Below are 7,588 nucleotides of genomic sequence, written 5' to 3' on the forward strand. Positions count from 1 at the left end.
TCTAAATGCATCAATTAAGAAACACAAAATGGCAAGATGGATTAAAAAACTGAATCCAACATTATGCTGCCTACAACAAACATATTTGAACAGTTGAAGCAAACACAGGATCAAAGTGAAAGGATGTCAAAACAATCCTTCAAGCAAACAACTCTCTAAAAAAAGCCAGGGTCACCATACTAGTATCTGGCAACATAGATTTCAGGCTGAAAAAGATTAGAAGGGACAGCAAAGGCCATTTTTAATAATCAAGAGATATGTAAACCAGGAAGAAATCACACTGCTAAACATATAAGCACCCAACGAAGAACCAGCTAAATACTAAAACAACCACTAATAGACCTCAAGGAGGACATTGGTAACAACACAATAGTAGTCAGAAACTTCAACATTCCTTGTTACCTCTTGATAAATCATCAAGACTAAAACTCAATAAGGAAATATTATCACTGAAGGAAAATATGGAAGGGAGAGGGCAAGTAGGTTTATATAGGGCTTTGTATTCCCCCAAAGCCGAATACACATTCTTCTCCAGTGCACATGGAACACTTTCCAAGATAGACCATATGTTAGGCCACAAAACATTCCTCAACAAATCAAGAAAATAGAAATTGTATCAATTAATTTTTTCAGGCCAATATGCAATGAAGATAAAAGTTCATCAGACACAGAAATGGAGAAAAAAATCAAGCACCTGGAAATTTAATAGCTCAATGATAAACAACCAGTGGAAAAGAGATGAAATCAAAGAAGAAAAAAATATTCCTAGAAAGAAATGAGAATGAGAATATGAGCTACCAGAACTTGTGGGACACAGCTAAAGCAGTGACAAGGGGAAAGTTTATAGCTCTAGACGCATTTATCAGGAAGGAAGAAAGTGCCCATATAAGTAACTTGACATCACAGCTTAGATAATGACCAACAAAAGAAGCTCAAACCAGGTAGTAGGAAAGAAATAATAAAACTTAGAGCAGAAGACAACGATCTGGATTCTCAAGAAAACAATCCAAAAGATCAATGAAACCTAGAGCTGGTTCTTTGAAAAAATAAAGATTGATAAACCATTAACAAGACTCACAAAACGGCGAGAGACCCCTAATAAACAGAATGAGAAATGAAAAAGGGAACATCATAACATAAACCATAGAATTTCAAAAGAACACCAGAAATTACTTTGAGAGACTATATGCCACGAAAAAAGAGAACTTAGAAGAAATAGATAAATTACTGGACTCTTGTAATCTCCCAAGGCTCACCCAAAATGATTTGGAACACCTGAATAGACCTATCATTATCGAGAAAATTGAAATAGCAGTCAAAATTCTCCCTCCCTATAAGACCTTTTCCCTTTGAATTCGCTAGTGAATTCTTATAAACATTTTAAGAAGCCCTATTGCCAGAACTTTTCAAGATTTTCCAGGAAATTGAAGAAAAAAGAAACACTTCCAAACAGTTTTTATGAGGCACATATAATCCTGATAAGAAAAGCAGACAGAGACACAGTAAAAAAGAGAATTACGGGCCGATATCCCTGATGAACACAGATGCAAAGATCCTTAACAAAATATTTACAAATACAATCCAACTAATCATAAAAAAGAACATACATCATGACCAAGTGGGGTTCATCCCAGGGATGCAAGTATAGTTTAACATTAGCAAATAAATCTATATAATTCACCATATCAATAAAAGAAAAGATAAACACCACGTGATTACATCAATGGATGTATAGAAAGCATTTGACAAGATCCAGCACCTTTTTATGATAAAAACTCTCAAGAAAGTGAGAATTGAAGGAACTTTACTCAGTTTATTCAAAGCAATCTAACACAAGCCTAGGGCAAGCATTATTCTTAATGGGGAAAAATTTAAAGTCTTTCCTCTAAGATCAGGGACAAGACAATGTTGCCCACTCTTGATACTTCTATTCAATACAGTACTAGAAGTACTTGCCATGAAATTAGGGAAGAAAAAGATACTAAGAATATTTAGATAGGAAAGGAATATGTCAAGTTCTCACTACATGCAGATGACATGATACTATCCTTAGATAACCCTTAAAGCCTCTACCAATAAGCTTCTGAAAACAATAGATTTCTATAGTAAAGTGGTAGGTAGCAAAATCAATACCCAAAGTTCTATAGCTTTCTTATTTGCAAACAATGAAAGAGAAGAAAATGATATTTTTTAAAAAAAATCCCATTCACAATCATGCCTCAGAAATCAAATACCTCGGATTCAACTTAACTAAATTACAAACGCTACTTCAAAAAATTAAAGAAGACATGGGGAAATGAGGACGAATCCCCTGCTCATGGATTGGAAGACTTAATATTGTCAAAATAGAAACACATGATCCTTATAAAGATAACCATGACATTTTTCAAAAGAATTGATCAAATCTTCCTGAAATTCATATGGAACAATAACCCGCCATGAATGAGTAAAGCAATCCTTGAAAAGATGAAGATGGGAGGCATTACCTTCCTGAACTTCATGTGGTAGTACAAAGCGGGGATAATTTAAAAAATATGGCACCTTTAATAAAGTCTGATCCGCCGACTAATGGAATATGGTTGAATATCCTGACACACATTCTCAAATACATGATAATTAAATCTCTAAAGGGAGCAAGACATGAAAAGGAGCAAGAAAAGTCTCTAAGAAGTGGTGCAGGCAAAAACGTAAAGCTACCTGCAAAAAAATGTATTCAGAGTTCTATCTAATGCCATGAACAAAAGTCAGATAAAAATGACAACTTTTGACACTCGAGAAGAACTATTCCTCGGAATATGCGACAGAAGAGGCGTTGGTGGTGTTGGTGTCCTCACCAACACGAATTTGGCCATAAACATTGATTCATTTGAATACCTAACATCAGACGACAACACTTGAATATATGTGGCTCACTGTCAGCAGTTTCTATCTCCGTCATCTATGCATCAATATCCAACTAAGATGAAGAAGAAATTGAGAATTTCTACATGGAGCTGGAGAAGTTCTATAAAGAAGACCACACCTTCTACAAGACCATTGTCTGTAATTTTAATGCAAAGATAGGACCGAGAAGATCGTCCAAAGAACTCCATATCAGGACCCATGGCCTAGAATGGAACGAACATGGTGAGAGACTCTCTGAGTTCATCATGTCGACCAAGATCATGCATGGTAACTCACAGGTCCAGAAGGCTGAATCTAAACGTTGGACATGGGAGACTACAGGTGGACAGTTCCTCAATGAAACTGACCACATCATATTCAATTGACGGTTTTGCTTGACCAATGTTGCTCTTGTCCCAGAATTCCAAATGGAATCAGACCACTGTCTCCTTTATAAAAAATTCTACTTCACAGAGAGGGGAGAAAAGGCTGAAAAATTAAGAAGAGAACTCCCAGAATGACCACCAACTGGGAGCTCTTTGGCACTATTTCAGCAAAATGGGAAGATGACGTCATTGATGACATCAATGAGGAATATGATCAACTGGTTTAGCACCACCATGATTATGCAAGGAACACCAAGAGAGAGAGAGAAAGCCACAAAAGATGCCTGTCTTTGGAAACTCTTGAGCTCATTCACAAAGTGGCTTCACGCAAGCCTCATTGCAACAACAAGCTAACGTCCACGCTGGCAAAGCTGTGTAGAGAAGCAAAAAAGGAAAACCTCAAATAGAAAAGAGCATCAGTGCTGTCAGATGCGGCCGAAGCCGGGAAAAGTATTTGCAATGCCTGCCTGTCTTTCGCCAACTAGAAGGCATAGATGACATGCTGATAGATCTATCATATCTTCAAGAAGGGCAATGGAGATTATCCATGACCTCTACTCGCATCTCTTCGATAGCCATATCCAAATGCCCACATACCAAGTTTCTCAGGATAGATATGTCCTTCCCAACGTTCTACCTTCTGAAATCTGACACACCATTTTGTTGGTAAAGAAGAGAACAGCACCCAGACCAGACAAGGTCAGACACAAACACCTGAAGAATCTGCCATCAGTACTTGTTAACACACTGGCTCGGCTCTTCACACACAACTTGTTTGAATGCAAGGTTCTGCCCCAATGGAAAACCAGGAGGGTCGTTCTACTATATAAAAAGTGAGACATCCACGACATTGCCAACTATCGCCTGATCTTCCTATTGTCTATCCTTTACAAGCTGTTCACTCGAGTCATCCTGAATATTATTGGCAGAACACTAGATGAAGGACAACCATGCAAACAAGCCAGGGTTCTGAAAAGAATTCGGCATGATTGAACATTTCCACAAGGTGAACAAGCTCATTGAGATTTCTCAGGAGTTCAAGATACTGTTCTGTCTAATATTCATTGATTTAAAGAAGGCCTTTGATTCTGTTGTGACTGAAGCAATCATCAAAGCACTAGCCAAACAAGGCGTTCAAACTCAGTTCATCAGGATCCTCCATGAGCTGCATTATGGATTCACCACCAGGATTTCACCATTCTACAAGAAAGTGATCATGGAAGTAAAGAGAGGGTTTCAGCAGGGTAATACTATTTCACTGAAACTCTTCACTGCCACCCTCGAGAACATCATGCAACAACTGGAATGAGAAAGAATGGGGGTGAAGACAGATGGTTGGCAGTGACGCCACATCCACTTCGCTGGTGACATCATTATAATAACGACAAACATTAGCCAAGCGGCACAAATGCTGACGGACTTTGACCATGAGTGTGGAAAGATCGGACTGCACCTGAATCTCATGAAGACAATGTTTATGAAAATTGTGGGAAGCTGGCCCTTTAACTGACCAAGGCCTAATTGCCTGTGCTATGTATGGTCGTCTTGACCTATGTGACCTGCAACAGGCAAAGCCAGTGCTATGTATGGTTATCTTGATGTATGGTTATCCTGAGAGAACATCTGTCATGACTGTCAGTAATAACAAGAAGTAACTATCTCGTGTCTGGTATGTGATGCATATAAATTTTGTAAATCATATGGACATGGCCCTTTGTGTAATCACCTTGTGTCTGGTACCAGATACACATAAACCTTGTAATGCATGATAGGTGAAAACAAACCTTCCTAACCATATATGGGCACGACCTTTTGTGTAGCTGCCTCACTAATGGATATATACCCTGATTGCCCCCAATAAAGTTTGTCCCTTTTTCTCTCTGTTTCTGAGCTGCATTCTGTCTCTTGTGTCTTGTGTTCATTCGGTCGGTCCTTCCCTGCACCTACGGATCCTAGGGCCACCTCCGCGGGCCGGAGAGTGGTTTTGCGGGCCCCCCGCAGAAAATCAGACTCGTTCCTGATGTTCCATTTGCTTTCAACGGAATGAACATCTCTGAATGCAGCAGTTATGTGTATCTAGGTTGAGAACTCAATATGACGAACAACCTGGCACCTTAGCTGCGCAGGAGGAAGAGAGGGGCATGGAATGCCTTCGAGAGAGTCGAAGAAGTGGTTAAGAGGATGAAGAATCTCCAAATCTGGGCACATCTTTTCGACTCTACCATTCTCCCTGAATTAACATACACCTCAGAGACCTGGACTTTATGAAAACAGAATGAGAACGCTATTTGGGTAACCCACAGAAGAATCAAAAGAGTTATGCTTGGAGTATCACGCTTGACTCAAGTGATAGAAGGAATCTGGAGTTCCGACCTCTGTTGATGATTAAGAATCAGTAACGCTATCTCGTTTGCCAATGCATCAAAATTCAGATGGACTCGACAATAATGCGATTTGAAGGCGACTGCTGGAGAAGAGATGTTACTAACTGGATTCCACACGATGTCAAAAGACCACATGGCCACCCACCCACGAGATGGTCAGACTTCTTCATCAAGACCCTGAATAAATGGTTTGAGACTCTTCGTGTTCCTGTAGCGAGCAGATGCCATTGGGCTACACTAGCACGTGACAGGGACAAATGGAGACGTTCCTGGCGCCTGCTCAAGCAAATCGATAAGTAATGGGATGTCAAGTGATCAAGTGATAGACGTCAACATCAGACCCAAATCCATAAGGTGCATGGAAAAACGTGTAGGCAAAGTGCTTGTTTTGGCAGCACATATACTAAAATTGGAATGATGCAGAGAAGACCAGAATGGTCCTTGCGCAAGGATGACATGCAAATTTGTGAAGCATTCCATATTTTTATATTGTCTGCCATAGAGGCAGGGTGACAGTGGGGAATGGGGGGTATACTGGGGAGATTGGTTATGGGGAATGTGCACTGGTGGAGCAAAGGGTGTTTGATAATTGTGTGATTGTAACACAAACATGAAAGCCTGTAACTATATCATGGTGATTCCACAAAATTTTAAAAAATTGGGTGTATGGTGCCGCCAGCAGGTCAATCTGTACCTGTGAGGGAAGCAAGTGCATCAGCAGCCTGATGGTCCTATCAGACTTCCAGATACCCCAAAATTACTGTTTGTGCCTTTGGCCAGAACCCAAAAACTTGGGGCAAAGTTTACCAAGAAAAAATGGCCAAAAATTAGGTATGTGGAAGATACACCCACAAACGACCTCCGCCTCAGTTATATAATTGGAGGCATGGCCTCTTGTAAAATCTTATCACGCCGAAGGTTGTATGTTCACGGGCTCACTGGACGGCACTGTTTCACCGCCTGCGTTCGGTGCTCTTGAGCCACTTTGTGTGGCCTGGATTGGAACGGCTGTTGGCCAAGGGCAGATGGAAGAAAAAACGGGGGCCAGGCCGGTCTATATCAATAGTAGTTTATTCCAATCCTCTTCACTCCTGTCTTTCTCTGCCTCCTTCTCTCCTGGGCCCCAGTCTTGGAAGCTCTCTCCTTCTGGCTCTAACTCTGGATCTCTGGAGCCCGAGCTCTCTCACTTCTGACCCCTTTTCTGAGCTTACGTCTTAGTTTATATAGCAGTCACATAAGGCAGTGACATACAGGTGGGTTGAATACTGACGAATCAACAAAGAGAGGTAAGACCACTCCTCCAGGAGATTAACTCAAGGATAAAATTTCATCTACAGAGCTTACTTCAGATTACTAGCAGATTACTAGGAGATCCACCCAAGGGTGGGATCCCAATAAGGGTGTGTTCTTCCTTCAGTTAGTAATCTACTTAAATAGTTATAATAAATCTACTTCTAATATTTCTAGCAATGTCATTCTGTATGAGCACAGTAAGAGATATAAATTTAGTTTGGTTCTTCCTGAGAACATCTCACTATACATTTCGCAGTCCTCAGGCCAGGTTAATCTTCCTAGCTCCAGCAGGGTCCTAGTCTCGTCGTTACTTACTTTTGGATCATGACAGCATTTGTCCATGATCATGCCCTCAACTTATAGTTGAGTATCGTGGCTCTTTGGCCTGGCCCATTTCGATGCCAGGGTAGCTCACTGCTTGCCCTGGGTCCATTCAGTCCCTCATCGGGACCCTGCTTTTGGGGTGCTAGGAACTAAGGGCAACTGAGTCAATAAATCAGATGCCCAGGAGTAAATATTATTCGGAGTCAATCAACTCCCAAGTTACAAAGCATAATATTAACTGTCTTCCTGTGTCCACACAGAAAGGACATTGCTTACAATACAAGTTCAGTGTTCTTAGATGGGTGTGACCTGACAAAC

General features: G+C 40.6%; 1 non-coding gene across 1 annotated transcript; it reads left to right on the top strand.

Annotated features, from left to right (window-relative positions):
* Nucleotides 1-6,032: 6,032 nt before the first annotated feature.
* Nucleotides 6,033-6,139, top strand: LOC130036783 (U6 spliceosomal RNA). The gene has a single exon (XR_008794450.1). It is a non-coding gene; the product is annotated as a U6 spliceosomal RNA (small nuclear RNA).
* Nucleotides 6,140-7,588: the final 1,449 nt, after the last annotated feature.

The sequence above is a fragment of the Sorex fumeus genome, unplaced genomic scaffold (assembly GCF_029834395.1).
Source record: "Sorex fumeus unplaced genomic scaffold, SorFum_2.1 ptg000065l, whole genome shotgun sequence".
NCBI classification, from domain to species: domain Eukaryota; kingdom Metazoa; phylum Chordata; class Mammalia; order Eulipotyphla; family Soricidae; genus Sorex; species Sorex fumeus.